This window comes from Xylocopa sonorina, unplaced genomic scaffold (genome assembly GCF_050948175.1).
Source record: "Xylocopa sonorina isolate GNS202 unplaced genomic scaffold, iyXylSono1_principal scaffold0278, whole genome shotgun sequence".
NCBI lineage: Eukaryota > Metazoa > Arthropoda > Insecta > Hymenoptera > Apidae > Xylocopa > Xylocopa sonorina.
In genome coordinates, this window is record NW_027490349.1 from 187,103 (window position 1) to 193,254 (window position 6,152).

At 49.8% G+C, this 6,152-nt stretch overlaps 1 non-coding gene across 1 annotated transcript; it reads left to right on the forward strand.

The window, feature by feature from the left end:
* Window positions 1-2,583: 2,583 nt before the first annotated feature.
* Window positions 2,584-2,738, forward strand: LOC143432455 (5.8S ribosomal RNA). The gene has a single exon (XR_013103032.1). It is a non-coding gene; the product is annotated as a 5.8S ribosomal RNA (ribosomal RNA).
* The last annotated feature ends 3,414 nt before the right edge of the window (window positions 2,739-6,152 follow it).

A 6,152-nucleotide genomic window follows, 5' to 3' on the forward strand; every position in this document is an offset into this window, starting at 1 on the left:
CAATATTCAATGTAGATCCTTATGTGTATCTTGTCTACACTTCGAAAGAATGTAAATGCCACACTTCGTTGCTACGGAATAGCGTATTTAGATGTCTACTTATCGAAGCATTACAGTTCTAATTCTTGATAAAACGCGATATCGTATATCATATCTATGTTTCATGGTAAGATATAATTTAATGCAATGCGTTATGTATACCTCGTCACTATTTCATGAGAATGTAAAGCCCACACTTCCTTGGGGCGAAATAGCGTTTCCAGATGTCTACGTATCAAAGCAATATAGTTCCAATTCTTCATTAGACACGAAATCGTATCTCATATCTATGTTTCATGGTAAGATGTAATTTAAAGCAACGCGTTATGTATATCACGTCTACACTTCAAAAGCATGTAAACCCCACTGTACCTTGCTGCGGGATAGCGTTTCTAGATGTCTACGTTTCGAAGCAATAGTGTTATAATATTGCCACCATTGTGGCGCTGCGGAGGACTCGGCGCGGCACACTCTTCAGGAGTGTCCTGCCTGGGAGGTGCCGCGTCGGGCATTAGCGGCGGAGATGGGTACAGACCTCTCGTCGCTGAGCATCCTGTCTGTGATGCTTCGTCGTGGGAGCGTCGTGCGGGCCATGATCTCCTTTTGCGAGGAGGCCATGGTCGCGAAGGAGGCCGCCAAGCGTGTCAGGGAGCAATCCCTGCCCGACGCTGCTCAAGGAGTCGACGTCGTAGACTTTTGCCCCGTTTCGCCTCACGGTATGGGGGGCTTCTACTTTAGGGTGGATGTCGCTCCTAAGAAACCTTCGCGGGGCGGAACTTCGCCACCTTCCCCGCGCCTGCGTGTCATGATGGTGGCCATTACGCCTAAGGGGCCACGATTCGGCATTTGTCGGGCCGTGGTATCGAGTCTGACGCACCCGGGGCACCCAGTGCGTCCGGCCCACGCCTGGCCCGAGGCATCGACGACGCCCGTGCGGTGTGGACCACTTAGGTCGTGCCCCACGTCTTTGCACGGGTGTCGTCCGGGGGGCGCGTTCGGTCCGATTGGGGGATTTTTCCGAACATTGCACGCGTCCTCCGGGACGGGAGTGGTGGCCGCGTGGCCCAGCCATTGCTCATTCCTCAGACGGGGTAGTGTGTCTTGTCGACCACACTCCTCTCGGGGAATGGGATCCTCCCAGTCACCATGGAGGACCCCGGCGCGGCAGGGGACCGGACTTGTTCGTCCAGAGTTCCCGGTCCCCTCCCAGCAGCGCCGAGATCGATCACCGTGGGATTTTAGCCGGTAAGTGTCCGGCATACCCCCGGAGTTCCCCAGCTCCGAGAGATCCATGAGGATTTCCCCACGTTAAAAAAAAAGGCTAGTTTTAGGTTTGGTTTTATTAGATGGGGTTCAAGTTATATTAGGTTCAAGTTATTCTGGGTTCAAGTTATACGGGTATCGAGTTTAAAGTTTATGTTATACGGCGTTTGATTTTAAGGTTCAAGTTATACGGGGTTTGATTTTAAGATTGAAGTTATACTGGGTTTGAGTTTAAGGTTCATGTTGTACGGGGTTTGAATTCGTGCTAGGAGCGTGCGTGGTGTCGTCGCGCGTAACCTGTTAAAGGTGGTCGATAGTACCGTTCCTTTCGGAGGGGACGATTCGTCGGGAATAGCCCCGGTTGTCAAGAGTCTAAGATACCCAGCGACCTTTCGAAGTTGCGAGCTTTCGAATCATTTATGCTCGCTTCGTGTCGTCGGGTGAATATATAGACCGCTCGAGGCTGTGTTGGGCGAACGGTAGAGTGTCCTAACGAATGTACGAATTTTTTTTCGTTTACCTGAGCCTTGTTGGAATCGAAACGACTGGATGGTATTGGAATTTTGAAGAGACCGTTGTCGTCGTTGTTCGTTCGGAGGGGACGATTCGTTGCTCGCACCAAGCCTCGTTGTCGAGAGTCTGAGCAAAACCTGCCGTTGCGAGATTGAATAATTTTATACTCGCTTGTGTTGCCGGGGAAAGCTTTTATAGACCGCCTCGAGACTGTGCATGAAGGCGACGAATGTCCCATCGATGATAACATTATTATGTTCACTCGAATGAGAGCGTCCTGCCGATCTTGAAAGCAATACGCCGCTGTGTGTTTGGTTTTTTTTCTTCTTAGTTCGACGCGCGCGTTCGTTCCAGAGGGGACGATTCCGCGTTGCCCGTTGTCCTCGTTGTCGAGAGTCTGCAATCCCGCCGTTGCGAACTCGAACAGTTTATGCTCGCTTCGCGTTGTCGGGAGGAAAAAGACCGCCTCGAGACTGCTGGTACAAATTCGGAGGAGTCCTAACGAATTTTTGAAAGATTTTTTTTCTTCATACCTGGACGCGCGTGTGCATTTTTCGTAACTTTGAGGGAGACCTTGCGCGCCAACCACTGGCGTATGCGTTTCATCCGTAGGACCGATATATCGTGTCGCCTCGAACTCCGTCGAGAGGTGAAAACCGCCACGGTTCGGCGACGCCCGCGTCTCGTTCACCGGAGACGATTGAGTATCGACTTGTTCGAACTTTAGTACCAAGAGACTTAAAGATCAATAAAATATACATATACGATTACCCTGAACGGTGGATCACTTGGCCCGTGGGTCGATGAAGAACGCAGCTAATTGCGCGTCAACGTGTGAACTGCAGGACACATGAACATCGACATTTCGAATGCACATTGCGGTCCACGGATACAAATCCTGGACCACGCCTAGCTGAGGGTCGTTCCCGTAACCAAAATACTGCTTGCGTTGCGCTTCGTCGAATCTGTTTTCCCTACGGTGCTCGAATCTGCTCGCCGTCGTTCATTCTCGATTTAAATTACGAACGTTTCTTAGTTCGGGCGGCACCGAGAAAAGGAGGAAGAGAAGCGACACACGACGTACGAGCGATCGTTGGACGCTCGTCTGAGTCGTCCGTGACCGTGCCGAGGCAATCTGCGATTGGCAACGTGTGTGCGCGTGCAGGGTGCGTAAACGTGTTCATGGAACTGGACGGTGTGTCAATTAGGAACACGCGTGAGTTCTTCGTGGCGTCGTGAGTCGTCCGTTAAACAGGCGACCGCCCACGGGGAACCGCTTTGATCGTGTTTCGATTGCCGATTTTGTTCCGAATTCGCACACCCGCCACACGCATCGCCTTCACCTGCCTTTAGCGCACGATACGAACATGCCGCGCGCTCGACGTCGTTTAAAATGAATTTTTTTTCATGCCGCAAGAGCGCGGATGAATTCTCGGTCGAGAGAGAAGAGATATATAAGAAAGAGAGCGACATCGTCGTAACGCGAGAGATGATGATGCGCATCCGATCGTTCGAAGTTCTCCTCGTACAGCCCCAGGGTGTTCGATCAGAATAACCCGTTATCTCTGTTCTCTCCGCGTGTGTATAACATGTTCCGCGAGGGAAAAAAAAGATCTCTCACGCGGAACGTCACTCGGACATAGGCCGTCAATGCGTTGTAATGTCGTAACGTTATTCGTGAGGGCGCTCCAACTCGGCCTGTCCTTCGTTCTGAAGGATCAGGGTAATAAAATCGGGGGAAAAGGAGCCGCTCCGTTTCGATCTCTGCGTGTAACGCGCGGAAGGTGGAACCGTTGGAGAGTATAAACGGTGTTGATCGTTCGCAGCTACGACGATAAAGAGGACGGATGTTAAAGAAACGCCGGTAACTTGGTCGTCTAGCGAGAGTCTCGTATTTTTTTTTATATTTTTGACGAATCTTATATAAAAGAAATACCGACACACGAAAGACATTGGCGAGGTGTATAAAACGCTTCGACGAGAACAACAACGAAGAGGTGCGTGTAGTTCTTCTTGCCGGTTTCTCGAGCGGTAAATCAAAGGATCGCTGTGTCGGAGATGGACGAAAGTTCTTTTCGTCGTCTGCCGTCCCCGTTCGCCGATGCTCTCTCCTCATCTTGTATATATTATACATACGAATCTCCTTACCTTCTCTCCGCAAGCGAGTTCGATGGCACGAATGAATTTCGTGCGTCACGTAGAGACGACCTCAGATTAGGTGAGATTACCCGCTGAATTTAAGCATATTACTAAGCGGTGGAAAAGAAACTAACCAGGAATTCCTTAGTAGCTGCGAGCGAACAGGAATGAGCCCAGCACTGAATCCCGCGGTTCCGCCACTGGGAAATGTAGTGTTCGGGAGGATCCGTTTATCCCGAGACAACGAACCGCGTCCAAGTCCATCTCGGATGGGGCCATTTATCCACAGAGTGTGCCAGGCCCGTAACGACCGGTACGCGTTTCGGGACGATCTCTCCTTAGAGTCGGGTTGCTTGAGAGTGCAGCCCTAGGTGGGTGGTAAACTCCATCTAAGACTAAATACGACCACGAGACCGATAGCGAACAAGTACCGTGAGGGAAAGTTGAAAAGAACTTTGAAGAGAGAGTTCAAGAATACGTGAAACCGTTCAGGTGTAAACTTGAGAAACCCAAATGATCAAATGAAGAGACACATCGACGACGATACGGGCTCTCGATGGCGCGCGATGCCCCGGTGGTACCCTCGCGGTTCCACAGTGAACGGCACGCCGTCGTCGGCGAACGTTCCGATGATATAGTCGTGTACTTCTCCCTTAGTAGAACGACGCGACCCGTTGCGCGTCGGTCTACGGCCCGAGTGAGCGCCTATAGCTTCGCAATCTTGCGCACGCGGCAGACCCTCGGTCGCCTGCTCGGCTGCGGACGGTACTCGTACGGTATCGGGCCGCAACCAATCCATTCTCGACTGTATGTGCGCCTAGCCCGCCGCAAGCTCGGTCAGACTACCCGGTGGAACAGATTTTGCGCCGGCGCCGGGCTTGGCCAGCTGTTAGCAGGCGGTGCCTCGACTGCCTTGGTCTCGAGGTTCCTTGAAATGGGGAACAGTCCCCATTCTGGTGACGGGCTACGGCTTCTTCCTTCTAGACGGAGTCATCGGTGCGAGGGAGGCGGGGATGGGAACTCGTAGATGGAAACGAGAAGGTGATGCCTAAAAGTGCGAGTGAGACAGAGTTGCTCGTTGGTATAAGCGAGACAGCGATGCGTATTGGCGTGAGTGAGACAGAGGTGCTCGTAGGTTCGAGTGAGTGCGTGCACTAGCACGCACGCGAACGCTGCTGGTTGCTGGATTTGCAGGCGTGTACGGCAGGTTGCCTGCGTGCGCGAATTGATGCTGGAGGCGGCAAAGAGGCTGATGGGTGGCAGGCGCTACGCCTGACGTCACCTTACACTCTAAAAGAATGTAAATCCTACAGTTCCTTTCTACGGAATATCGTAGAATACGGAATATCGTATCTAGATGTTTACAAATCTATGCGATACAGTACTAATGCTTCATAAAACGTGATATCCAATTTCATATCAACAGTTCAAAGTAAGTACGTAGGTTGTAAAGCTCTATGCATCGCGTTATGCTTATCTGCTTCTACCCTTAAAAAGAATGTGAACACTACACTCCCTTGCAGAGGGATAGCGCTTTTAGATGTCTACTTGCCTAAGCAATAGAGTTCTATTGCTTCATTCAACGCGATGTCGCATCTCATTTCAATGTTTCATGATAGGTTGTAATATTCAATGCAACGCGTTATGTTTATCTCCACCTACACTTCAAAATAATGTAGATCCCACACTTCCTTGATACGAGATAGCGTTTCTGAATGTCTACGTATCGAAGTAATAGAGTTCTAATGCTTCATAACTCCAACGTTTCAAAGTAAGAAAGTTGTATTCTTCTATGCATAGAGTTATGCCTGTCTGCTTCTACGATTTGAAAGAATGTGAATTCTACAGTTCTATGCAACTAGATGGCGTTTTATAGTGTCTGCATGTCAAAGCAGTATATTTCTAATGCTCCATGCAATGCAATAGCACATCTCCTTTCAGCGTTTCAATGTAAGTAAGATGGAATCCTATATGCATAGCACTATGCTTATCTGATATTATACTTCATTAGAATGTGAAGTCCGCCGTCCATGCAACATAATTGCGCTTTAATGGGTCTACTTGTCAATGCAATAGAGTTCGTAACCTGCATGCAATGCGATAGCCCATCTCTTTTTAACGTTTCAAGGTAAGCAACCTGTAACCTTATATGCATAGCAATATGCTTATATGCTTCTACACTTTTAATGAATGTCAAT